This window comes from Heterocephalus glaber, unplaced genomic scaffold, assembly GCF_053883595.1.
Source record: "Heterocephalus glaber isolate CG9 unplaced genomic scaffold, H.glaber_assembly_v1.0 deba00001504, whole genome shotgun sequence".
Classification (NCBI taxonomy): Eukaryota; Metazoa; Chordata; class Mammalia; order Rodentia; family Bathyergidae; genus Heterocephalus; species Heterocephalus glaber.
In genome coordinates, this window is record NW_028258324.1 from 67,150,831 (window position 1) to 67,163,982 (window position 13,152).

At 43.7% G+C, this 13,152-nt stretch overlaps 2 long non-coding RNA genes across 3 annotated transcripts; one reads left to right on the forward strand and one right to left on the reverse strand.

Annotated features, from left to right (window-relative positions):
• Positions 1-823: 823 nt before the first annotated feature.
• LOC101713497 (uncharacterized) lies at positions 824-9,105 on the reverse strand. Of its 2 annotated transcripts, XR_015441031.1 has the most exons (5): positions 8,716-9,105; positions 7,073-7,151; positions 4,939-5,101; positions 2,461-2,605; positions 824-2,088 (listed from the first exon to the last, which is right to left on the reverse strand). It is a non-coding gene; the product is annotated as an uncharacterized LOC101713497 (long non-coding RNA). The 2 variants fall into 2 exon arrangements; XR_015441032.1 differs by lacking the exon at positions 4,939-5,101.
• LOC147825402 (uncharacterized) lies at positions 1,940-12,710 on the forward strand. The gene is made up of 3 exons (XR_015441033.1): positions 1,940-2,012; positions 8,404-8,446; positions 9,630-12,710. It is a non-coding gene; the product is annotated as an uncharacterized LOC147825402 (long non-coding RNA).
• Positions 12,711-13,152: the final 442 nt, after the last annotated feature.

The window sequence follows — 13,152 nt, forward strand, 5'->3', positions numbered from 1 at the left end:
TTGAAATCTGACCCGTGCTTCAGTTCTGCACAGCTGCGACCTGCCATGTGGAGCCTTCTGGATTTCCTTCTATTTATTTATATTCTTTTCAGTGGGGGTATTTTCAGATATCCACAGAACTACAGAATTGTCTGATGAACCCCATGCACCACCACCCAACTTCAATAAGAACCAACCTGATTCCTCTTAAATAGCACTTGATCCCTCCTTCTGTGACTCCCTGGTAAATCTGGTGTTCTGTGCTACACCCACTTTTGCTGAACTGGATGGGAAGAAGGAGTCGGTGGAGTTAGGGTGCTCTTTACCTGCCCCCTACAGTGAAGAAACCGACACTCACAGAATCAAAGTGAGGAATCTGTTGTCATAAGAAATAACATCAAGCTGCAATCAGATTTTCTTGAAAGGCTTCACAGTCCAACTGGAAGGTCTGGACAGTATACTCATAACAAGCATGTGCTCCAGCAGGAGTTCAGGTCAAGAGATAGAAAGGACATATTGAATGAATAAAATAATCTTATATCCAACTTATTGATAAGCATGGCACTGAGCAGACTACTGGTCCTGACCATTGTTCTATCTGACAGTGTGCTGAAGGAGATACCAGACTTACATGAGGAGAAAAGTCACCTAACTGCTCACATCAGTATGAGTAAATAATAAGTTTAAATGGCAAATATTCTAGAAGAATCAAGTAGGCACTCTGAATTGAAAAAAACCTAACACTCCAGATGTGTGTGTATATATATATATATATATATATATATTTTTTTTTTTTTTTTTTTTTTTTTTTTTTGGTACCAGGGACCAAACGCAGGATCTTGCACTTGCCAGGCAGGTGTGGCACCACCCACATATATTTTTTAATTAAAATTTTATGTATTATTACATGATTGCAGTACACGATATTTACATTCCTCGTGTGGAGTTGGTATATGTACATGACACATCTTAATTACTTTTTACATCCCCTTTCCCTTCCCTTCCTCTCCCCTTCCTCCATCTATTGATCTCTTTCCCATTTAAGAAAGATCTATCACCCTACTTCCTATTATCTATCTTTTATTTTGCCCTTTATTTATATTTGGGTTCTCATATAAGAGAATTCATGTGGTATTTAAGCTTAGGTGTCTGATTCATTTCACTTAAAATTATGGTCTCAAGGTATGCCCATTTTGCCACAAATGACTCAGATTTATCCTTTCTGGCAGAGTAGTACTCCACTGGGTAAATAGCATACTTTTATCCATTCATCTGTTGACGGACAGATAGCTGCTTCAAAGATTTAGCTATTATGAACTGTGCTGCAATAAACATGGGTATGCATGTATCACTGTAATATGTCTTTAACTCTTTCAGGAAGATACATAGAAGGGGAAAGCTAGATCAAATGGAATTTCTAGTTTTAGCTTGTCGTTTTTGAGGAACCTCCATTTCGTAGAGGTTGTACAAGTTTACATTTCCACCGACAATACAGAAGGATAGAGTTAATTCTTCCTGGAAAGATAAGAAGATAAATTAAAGGAGTCTAAAGTCCTTACCTTGAAGCACTTGTGTATTCACTAGTTTGGGAGGAAAGAAGAGAGAGAGGTTGAAAAGACAAAGCAAGAGATGAAAGCCAGTCCTGGGAGAATGGCAGCTGTTGTCTTGACCCCGCCCTAGCTGACTTCAGAGGACCACAGGAGTCCTTCGGAGGTCCGGCCTGTGGGAGGAGGGGTCTGGTGTTTACACACAAACCTCCCTTCATGAGAACTGAAACTGTTGCCAGCGTGAGGTAGTGGTGGGGAGGATGGAAAGTGTGTGGCTTTTCTTCATAAAGTTGAGTTAAAACATAATTTTAGGGAAAGGAGGACTGTGACCAGGCCTCTACCAGGCACTCAGCCAACCCCGTTGCATCATCTCATTTAAAGGACGGCAGACACGTCAAGGCCTGGGTCACAGAGAGGGTCTGAGGCTCACCGGAAGCACAGACGAGAAAGTGCGAGAGAGGGATTTGCAGCCCGCGAAGTGCCTCGGTAATTCCCCACTGTTTCACATCTGCCATTATTACTGGGAGGTCTTTCTTGGTACCTGATGACAGGAGACATGGCCCTGAAGGTGTCAAGGGAGAAAAAGAAGGGAGACAAAATTGTTAGCGCACTCGCCTGCATTTCACATTTTAGTGTGAGCCAGATATCTGGGTAAATATGCAGTTGGGAGATTCCTGGAACTTCAGTCCTGTTTCTGTTTCTATGTCCATTGCTTTCTGTTGTCATCTTTGTTAAGATTGTCATAAACTCTTCAAAGGACAAATTCCCTATGTGCCAATATTAGGGGCAGCGGGTAGAGGGCTGTGTATGTGGGAGAATTGGGGTGGTGATGAATGTTTTGCATTCTATGGACACTCTGTAGTTATGAAGAAAGGAAAAAGAGTCAAATGTGTGGATCCTGTGGAGGATGAGGGAGAGAAGATTTAAGACTTACCTGGCAGAAAGGTGGGGGATATCCCCGGATCAGGTTGTGGGGAGTCTTTTCAGGTACAGGCAGGAACAAAATACTGCCAAAATGAGGTTCATGAAATCCGCTACAGATAGACAGGATTCCATAAAACCAGATGATGGTCCGCTTTCTGAAATCCATGAGAACACATTTCCTATAAGGAAAAATATCCTTCCTCCCACCTCACCACATACCCATTCATTTGCTTAAGGAAGTCTTCTTTCTTCAAGGGGATTAGAAAGGTAAGCTTGGCCAAACATTGAGTAACTACTCATGACACACTCCTAATGTGGTCCTCAACAAGGAGAACCCTAGCTGAACAGCACGGATGGGCAGGACACTTGCTTAGGCCCTCTAGCAGCCACAAGCTGAAAATGCTTGTACCTTAGCAAATGGTGTGGTTCAGAGCCTTGTCAACAAAGAAAGAAAGCCAGGGCTTCCTTTCCCACCTGGAAAGAATTTGTCTTCTTCTGTACTCCATTTGCTATACAGCATTTCCAGGCCAGAGCAGAGGCATTCTAGGAGCCCACGGAGGGTGTGCCACTGAGGGCCTGGGAGATTTTCACCACAGCACTCTGATGACCGAATCCCCAGGAGGACCAGGCAGGAAGAAAATACTTGAGTTGTGCTGAGCTGATCTCATCTGTGGCAGGGTTAACCTTGAGGACAGTGTACATTTGTTAGATTGCTTTTTGTTTCCTGGTGTGATGTTGCTTGCGCAAAGCTGTGTGTGTGGGGGGAGTGTACAGGCTGGGGGTCAAATCCAGGCCCTCAGGCATGCTAAGCACTTGCTCTACCTGTAAGCCACACTCCCAGCTCCTGTTTCTGCTCTTAAACTGGGTGTTGCCCTCTACATTTTGGCCTGGATTTAGCTTTAAAGTGCAGGCCTATCTGTATTCATGGGAAAATGCTTAACAAACACTCTGTGAGGACAAAGCCCTCATCATAGTGTTTGCTGAGCTCATTGGTGTATATACTCTGAATGTGTCTGATTTCAATATGGCAGCCCCTGAACATGGAGCTGGGAAGAGCTGTCAAGGCCAGCTCTTGTGAACTGGTACACATCGGCCCTAGCACACCACCCACAGGCAGTGAGAGCAGACCGGTGCCAGAACTCACTTGGAGGAACAGAGGAGTTACAGGAGTTAGAACAGAGGAGTTAGAAACCAGCTGAGGGATGGGATAGGTGGAGGTGTGTGTGTGTGAAATACCTGATGGACACAGGGATGGGGCAGGCAGCAGCCATCTTCAAGCCTGCTATAATTAATGGTTATTCCAAGAAAAACAGCTACTATCCCCTGAACAATATTATGTGACAAACACTCTGTATTGCCATTCATTCTCAGGGGATCTCTGGAAGGGTGTTTTTATTCCTGTCTTACAGGCAAGGAAACTGAGGAGCAGGAAGATAAAATGAGTGGTGAGGTAAGAAGTGGGAGAGTGAGAATTCAAACCTGGAGTCTATTTCTTTTCTACTGTCAGGTGAAGGGGAGGCTGAAAGAAGTCTCCCTAGACAGACCAGATTGGTGGTGGATTCTAATTCCTACCAGGTTTGACCGTTTCCTAAGGATGCTGGGCATGAAGTTGGGATCTCCCTAGATGTTAGTCAAGCAAGGTATCAATGAGCAAGGCCTTGTTGAGACAGTTGGGATTTCTGAGGAAGCACCCAATGTAGAATGACTATGCATATATGTATCTTAAATCAATATGGTGTCTAGAGTACTTCAAAACTGGAATACGGTCTATGGAAGTCAATTTGAAAATGCACATGGGTACCTAATCAATACATTGCTTATGTCCGAACACCATTCCAAGGTGGGGCTGAGACTGGTGGGCAGCTGTGAACACTGTAAGACATAAAGCTTGGACGAGGGAGGAGCTGGGTAGTTGCCACATGGATGCAGGTCCAGGTGAGCTAGGCATTGGGTAGAATTTGGAGAGAACTAGCAGCCTAAGGATGAGACCAAGAGGAGAAGGAAGGCCAGGAATTGTGTCAGAGAGTATCAGGAGACTGCTCTCCGCATAGCTAGAAGTTGATCAAGAAGGCCCAGGGCTGGAAAGAACCTGAAACCTCTCTGAGTACCTGGTGTGTCATCACTGGGTACAGCTTCTAGGAAATCAGATTCGACTTCTCTGGTGTTTCTTAACTGTAAATGGTTAATGTTCTGTAGTCCTTTTCCTGAATAGGAAAATAGAAATGTGTCTCTGAACTTTTGATATTTTGTTGTTGGATTGCCATGGCACAAGTGGGTAAGTCAGGGCATTGAAAGAGAAATCGGCAGGAGGTTAAAGGTGGGATATTGCGGTGGTAGATACCCTGATCTATGGAGCGGTCTCCCTTTTTATTTTTGACAAACTTCCCTTTTCATTTGGTGCTAGTAGCCAAAATCTATCCCGTTGCATTACATGGGGATATCATTCACCACATTGACCTTATTATAGAGGCTTTATTGATATCCTCACCCTGTTGATAGATGATAGAGATAGGATTTGAACCTGAGACACAGTTGAGAGCTTGAAGCTTTGTCACCAGGCCTTGCAATATGAAGTTGTCTCTCTCTTTTTTGGATTGAATGTTGATAATTCTGTATCATGTTATTTTGACCCGCTGGCTGCTGAGAGCATCCTAGAAGCAAACAGATCTTGCTGTTCCCTTGTACAAAACCAGTAATCAATCTCAGCTGCAATGTGGAGTCTTGCCTATTTTGTTACATGCGATGTCAGCTTTATCACAAGCAGAGGTCATGGAGTTGTGATTTTCAAGCTAGCAGAAGTGACTAGAGCTCAATCCCTTCAGGTAATAGACAACTGGACAGAGACCTAGGAAGGGACCACCTAGTCAGTGAGCTTCCTGAAGAGCCAGTGCGCTTCTTTTGAATCAATGGTGAACACAGAGGAGATGCCTGTGTAAGTTTTCACAATGACATGACATAATAATATGGCTATCCCTGGGGAGCATATTCACCGCTCATGACTCTTGGCCCATGGTTGAAATTATGGATCAGAGCAGATTGGGGTAGAGCAAGTGGTGCCGGGAAGAAGAATCAGCATTTGTTTCCACTGGCTGAATCAGGTGACTTTGGGAATATTGCTTACATTTCCTAGGGCCTGGTAAGTGGGCTGGCTTATTCTTTCCCTGTTCTCCCCAGATAGGTGAGAAAATACAAACAGCTTACAGATCTTTGTGAGCTTAGAAAGAAAACAAACAAAAACATTGTCTGAGGAGGGAAATAAAAATCTTTGAACTTGTAGGAAAAAGAGGGAAGCAACACAATGACTATACTGGAATGAGGACAGTAGATGGGTCAGAGGGAGAGTGAGAAAGTCCTCCTGACACTGTGCCCAGCCCTGGCCCAGTGCCTGCATTCCTACTGCAACCTCGTCCCTGTGGCCACTGCACTTTGACTCAGTACCTTCACCTGCTGCAAAGGGCACTTAGGATAAGGCCCACTATGCTGTTGTGGGCTTGCTTGGCGCCTCTCCTGGCCTCATTCCTCCCGCCCTCCTCCTCTTTCCTCTTTTGGGAACAACTGCACATAATCCCCTCTCCCCTTCCTTCCCCCTTCCCAACACTCCCACCTGCCCCTTCCAATTCTGTGCCAGCAGCTGGTAGTGAGAGGTGCCAAGTCCAACAGACGTGTGCAACGCAGGCCGGCACGTGCTGTCAGTCTCTCTGTCCACCCTGTGCCCAACCAGGCTCTCTCTCAGCTGGCCAAGGGCTGGGAGCCCCCTTTCAGGAACACTGCAGGGTCTTGAGCAGAGAAATAGTCAGGTCCCAGGTCCCTGATGGCCCTTGTGTTACTTACTTTTCTCTCATTGCTGAGACAAAATACCTGACACCCAAGGTTAAAGGGGGAAAGATTTATTTGGCTTAGAGTTCATAGAGGTTTCAGTCCATAATCGACTGGCTCCAAGGCAGGGTGGCAGAGGGGCAACAGTTCATGGTGGCGGAAGACAGAAAAAGCAACAAGGGAACTTAACAGAGTCTTTCTGGCCCTTTTATCTTACCCAGATTACTTAGGGCAGGTGGCACTCGTGCCCTTATTTCTAGTGCCCTTGAGCCTAGCATTGCACCATGAATCAATTCTAGTAACACACACTCTAGATCAAGCCACCTATGACCATATGAGGCTTTGGGAGGACATCTAGACACAAACCGTAACAGCCCTTATCTCCTTCCTCTTCATCTTACAGTTCTCCTTGAATTTCTTTCAGTTCTGCACCCTCTCCTACTTCATTTGCTTGTCTTCATTTTTATTTATTTACTTTTAACTCTTCCTCATTAATCAAGCTCATGAGCATGTTAAGGGATGTATTTGAAAAAGGTAAAAGAAATCTTTCCAGCAGGTTTTTTAATTCAAGTTCTACAAGATTTATAAAAGACATCACAGCAGGCCAGAAACCAGCCAGAAGAATAATAACAGCTGGTCGTCACCACAGCCTGCCCAAGCCCAGGATCTTAAAGATGTCACTTCCTTCCTTCCTTTCTTAGTCAGTGGCAGGCAAAACTCATGGTAATTCTCAGAAGTAGGTACTGGTGCAAGCAAGCACCTTTGATTTTCTGTACAATTGGCTAATTCTACTCACTCCCACCTACCTGTCTGAATGCGAATGACTTGAGAACAGCAGCAATTACCCCAAGGGAGCCCTGTGACAGATCAAAGCCCTCTGGAGCACTGAAATCACACGGAAAATAAAGTCAATAGGTCTAGCATAATGATGTGAACATTGTTCAGGCTTCAAAGCATGTTATATATATTTTTTCTTGTACATATAAGAAATAGAACAGCTTGAGTTCTGCAGAGATGCTCCCTAAGAAATAGCCCCAACAGAAATGAAAAACAACAATAACGAAAGTTTAATGAGTCATACAGATGATTTTGTCCAAATCAGGTCTTCCATCCTGACAGCCACCAGTGCTTACCTGACTGTCTCAAAGCCCCACAGACGTGCATGCCTTTGCACTGATAAATACAAAGTGCACAATTATTAAATTAGGCCTTGTCCACATTGTGTATACTGCCTAAGAGACCGTCGATGTTCAAGAGATTAAATTATAGCTAGTGAAATAACTCAGACCCCCAAGATTAAATTGTACACGGTCCCTCTTATATGAGAAACCTAAAATATAAATAATTTAAACAGCAAAATAAAAGAGAGATGGTAGGAAGTAGAAGGTAGACTGAGTGGAGATGAGAAGGGACTCTGGGAATGGGCAGAGGGTAAGTGAGGAGGAAAAGAGGAACTGAAATTGATTAAGATGTGAAATGCATGTGTACCAGTTCCCAAGATGAATGTCTTAATTTTTATGAATCACAAAGTTATACAAATAAATAAAACTAAGAAAGTGCAAAATGCATCAATCTTTCAAAAAATGAAATGATAATAATGTGTTTCTCATTTTTCCCTGACTTCCAGGAATATCAGAGTTGAATCTGATGACCAGCTCAACAATGAGTTTAGCCTTTGCCATTGCTTTTGACTTTAATCTAAATTTCTAGTTCTATTAAAAAAACAACAACACCCTCAGTGTGTAACATTCTTCACGTTATAAATTGCCCAAAATTCTTTTTAGAAAAAAGTGGATGGTATCATCAGGGGAACTCCATAAAAATGACTTCTAATCATGGTAATGGTGATGATCATGATTCCTAACCCTCTGGTTTCCACCTTTAATTAGTTATTTCTGTCCTGGTTGTATAGTCCTGGGTGGACTACAAATTTCCTGAGGGCAGAGTCAGGCTGCTGTGGCCCTACACTGCCCATGGGCTTAGTGTTTAGTCAGAGTTTCTTGAATAAATACAATTTTAGGATTAATTTTAGATGAAGCAGAATGAGATTTTTCTTCTTCATTCTCTCTCATCTCTTTTTCTTTCCTTGAGAGAAGACTTTGTTGGTGTAATTATTGTTATTATTATTATTTTGCAGTCTGAATAGCTCTGGGTTATATGGAGCTGCTTCTATATTGCAGGTGAGATGTTATGTTCTCCTTTTTCCACTTTGAAGCCCATCATAAATTTTTTCTTCCTCTACATTGTTCTCTCCCTCTTCCTGCATAATACTCAGTAATGTTCTCCTACATAAATAATAACCACTTACATTTACATAAGCACCGGTAACATTGGTGCATTCTTTCCAGAAAGGATTTAAGATGGAAGTTTTAGAGGACTTTTAAATTTTACAATGCACTCTCAGATGCCATTGCTGCTGCTACTAGCTAATAATTTATGGTGTACTTACCATGTGCTAGGCAGTAGGCAAGGGTTTTTCATGCACTGTCTCACTTCATCTCCTTACAGTAATCCTATGGAGGAGCTGTGAATTATTCCCACTTTCAATGCAAAGAAACTGAGAGGTTGTGGAACTTGCCCATGGTCACAGCTAGGAGGGAACAGGACTGAGATTTGAACCCTGGCTTTAGACTACAAAACCAAGGCCCCAGTCTCTGGATCACACTATCCTTTTGGGCCATTAGTTAACCCATTGTGATAGGCGTAGTGGGGGATACTGGCTCTGTCTTCCAGGTCAGAGGAAAGAAGAGATATCATGTTTACTGAGTGGCTGTGGCATCTGGGGCATTATGCCGTGTCTCATTTGGTTCCTGCAGCCACTCCACAGGGCAGACACGAGTATCGGTATCACAAATGAGGGAACAGAAGCAGTGAGTGTGGGGTTAACCTAACAGGCACTCAGATGGGAAGGCAGGATTTGATCTGATGTCTATTTGACTCTAAAGTCCATATTTTTCCCACTGTACACGTGGACAAACAAGACCGAGTTCATGCAGTGAATTGAGAAAAAAAAACCCCAAACAGCGCAAAATTTAGTCTAGAGTTCTTTTGATGGCCCTTTTCAGGTTCTGGTGTTCTGCTGGGGTCAAAAAGTGCAGGGTCTGTCTGGCTATTGAGTGTCTTTTCCCATGTGACCATGAGGGTGGAGGGAGCATCTTATTGTGATTTGACAAGGCCATGCAATTGACTTTCCATCTCATTCAGAGCAGAGAGAGAATAGCTTTGGGAATGAGGCTAGTTTGAAACAAGGGCTCCTGAAGCTAATTAAAAGCCAGGCTGGAGCTGCACTTTTCATTCCTTAAGAATGTTCGACCTCATTAAATAGGAAAAAGCAAATGGAATTTTCTGATTTTTTTTTTCCAGTTTCTGCAGGGGATGAGGACTCTGAGTTAGTGAGACATGTTTCTAGGACTTCTGGCCTGCTCAGCCTTCAATGTCATTGCAGTTACTAAAGAAGACTGACCCTTCTCAAGCTCTGATCACCCTGGAGGACGGCATCCAAGCACTGCAGACACAGAACCACCCAGCACTGTTAATGCCAGGCTTCAGAGTCTCCGTCTCCTATTCTTCTTCTTCTGCAATCACAGGAGCGCACAAAGAATTGGCAGGTTTCAGCAAGTAGTTGCTCTTAGGAAAGGCCTCCCACGGGCTCTTTCACAGACCTGGAGCAACCTGGAGCTCACGGGCCCAAGGTTCCAGGCCAAAAGAAACAGAAAAGTCTGCAGACTTTCCATGTGGCCTCTGGACAGAGTAAAAAAAGCCAAAACATTTGAATTTGAAGTTCCCAGTGGCCAATAGCAAATCAAGAACCATGTGCTGGAGCCATGAAGATGTCTGAAACTTGGGAACACAAAATATTGGGCTGGTAGAGACTTATAATGGAACCTCTGAGTTTTGATTATAACCCCACCCAGGGGGCCCTGGGTTAGCACAGATTACAGCTAATACTTCTAGGGACCCTGCAATGTAGGTGACACCTTCATTTGAGAGGCAAGGAAGCAGAGATGACTATGATCCTCTTCTTCATGGCTCTTGGCCTTTGCTAATGTTAATGGATCACAGTAGGAGGAATCCTAGTTTTGTAAACTATGAGAACGAGAATGGAAAGTAGAGGTCGTGGGTGCCTTTTGAGGATAATGGGAAAACAAGATCCCAAGCCAAATATATAAATTACTTTGCTCAAGAACACAGAACAGAGCCGATATCCACACAGGCTTTTGGGCTTTCTCTTCCATGCGGACTGGCTTTTACTTCTCCATGTAACAACAGGAGAAGAAACTGCCTTCTGGGTGGGGTAGAACAAATGTCAGGGCCTGCTCTGGCTCTGGGCAAAGCAGGACTCACCACACACATGGCTGTTTTTCAAAGCGCTCCTCAGTGGATATGCTCCACATCCCTCAAAAATGAGGCAAGGGGAAGCTTCGGAATTCTGTAGATACAGTAACTTGCCAATGATTAAAATGCACATCCATCTCTCTGAAACGTCTCAAGCCTCTCAGAAGGAAGGTGCAGGAGGAGAGTAAAATGTTTCAGCATTTTTCTGAGTTCCATCATCTTGGCATCTTAGGTGTCAGACAGTGCTGAGTCTTCTCTGCAAAGTAGTGAAGAGTTTGCTTCTCTCATTCCTTGCTTTTCTGCAAACTGTTTGGGATTTCAGAGGAGTGCTCCTCTGGAAACATCTCGCTCTTATCTCACAAGTCTCTAGGGTGTGTGGAGCCTACAGTTACAGCCATAGGATAAACATCAGTCCCTTTGAGCTGCAGGCAGGCTTGGCTTGCCTGTGGCATGGCAGATATCAGAAGTCGCCCTGTATTCTGAGGTCTGTCTGCAGGACCAAGCACAGGTGGGTTTGGAAGCCTGTTTTTAAGTCTGATCAGTGGCCCTGAGAAATTCGCAGATGGTAACCTTGTTGGTGCAGTAAGAATGGCCGACTCGGTGCTCCTACTTCAGTTTAAGGTCAACTCAAATTGCATCTTCCCCTGATTGATTTTCTTCTCTCGCGCTCCACAGTGCTTTGCAAGCATCTGCTCTAGCACACTGACAGTTAGGAGCTTATTATGGAGCCACAGAAGGGAGGGAACCCAGACTAACTAGAGGGAAATCTTGGAGTCATCTTCATTTTTATATTTTCGCCATTTAATACAGTGGTTGGAATATGTACATATTCCATAGACATCTATTGATTTTTTTGAGACAGAGTCTCTCTATGTAGCCCATGCTGGCCTTGAATTCATAGCAATCCTCCTGCCTCAGCCTCCCAAGTGCTGGGATTACAGGAGTGCGCCACCATGCCCAGAGATAGTCCATGGATATTTGACCAAAAATTGAAAGGACCTGAAAATTAGACTGCTCCTAAAAATAAATAAGATGATAGAGAAGGATTAATGAAATGCAATTGGAAACTAGGTTTTATGCCTTTAGATTTCACAGTAGATTTCTTGAGGCTGTGGATAGCTTCCTGAGTGCTGCAAATTATGAGATGATTACGAATACTTCTGAGGCTGAGGGACTCTTGGAGCCTCTTTGTAAGATGGGTCTACCAGCATTTCCTGTTCTGCGTGAACATGCGTTCCTTCACCAGTGCCTTCAGAGCAGAGTGCTGGTGTGCCAAGTACTGTCGCCTTAGCCTAGATTTTTCCTGTAAGTGAGTGTGAAAAACAACATTAGATGGAGAAAATGAATTGAGTGGAAGAAAAAAAAAATCCACAAGTCCCAGAGTAACCTCCAGTTTAGTAATGACTTATCCTGTTCCACTGTTAATTTTGCAATTAAGCAAGAGTACTTTATATGCCTGAATGACCCACGGCTTGTGTCTTCATCAAATTAATGTATCTGCAATATAATAAGACCGATTCAGTGTTCAACTGTTAGAATGACAAGCGATGCAAAGCCTATGCTTTTTCCCTCCTTTCTGTCTCTTCTCCCCTCAAAACCCTCTGTCTTAAAAGGTCAACTATTAAAAGCCTGTTGTTTTGATGACTGCCTTGAGATCCTACTGGTTGAAAATGTAAGGAGGCTGGTGACCTCCACTCTACCCACCTCAAACCAACTGTATGTGTGTGTGACTCTGTGTGTGAGTGTGGATGAAAAAAGAAATGCGGTTAATTCTTCTCGTTGTGTACTTCCTGCCACTGACATTTGTTGTTACTGCTGTGTAATGAACTTGAGGCTGTGTAGGAGGATCAGAATCAGCTGCAAATGCCCTATATATTTATTTCCCAGTTGTGACTAGCCCTGTGAACCACCATTCTTGGAAAACCTGGGAAGTAGAAAAAAAGAGTGGCCAGGAACAGAGCCCTGAAGCAACTGTGTGTGACTTTAGTTCATTTTAGTTGATAAGACATTTGAAAGAAGTACAGTACACTTCAACTTGATAAATGGTACACACTTTTAAGATAATAAATCATAAGTAATTTTTTAAAAAACAGATCTCCGTGGTCTGAGTCAAGGTGATGTGGAAGCCTCCCTGGGCTCTGCTTGTCAACTTTCTAAAAGAACTTGAGCAAAAATTTCCCATCTTCATCCAATCTATTTTATACAACTGGTGCAGTAAATCTCTTAAAAAATGTTCATGAGGTCCCCTGGCTATCCCAGTTCAAATCCTTTGGTGGCTTCCCACTGCTCCTAGCACTTAGAATAAAGTTCCAAGTTTTTCACCGAGGCTTAGTAAGGCCTTCTATAACCTGGCCACCACCTTCCCTATCCACTTCCTCTTTTAGCTGGCTCCTTCCCACTTGGGCTGCTCGCTGGCTGTTCAGCTTCAGGCCCTTGCTGAGGGCTGTGCAGTCTGCCCGCTCACTTTTCTGCTCCTCTGCTGTCTCGGAGAGAGCTCCCCAATGCATCAGTGCCAACTATGCTGTCTTTTCTGTCCTGTGTCCTCATACCA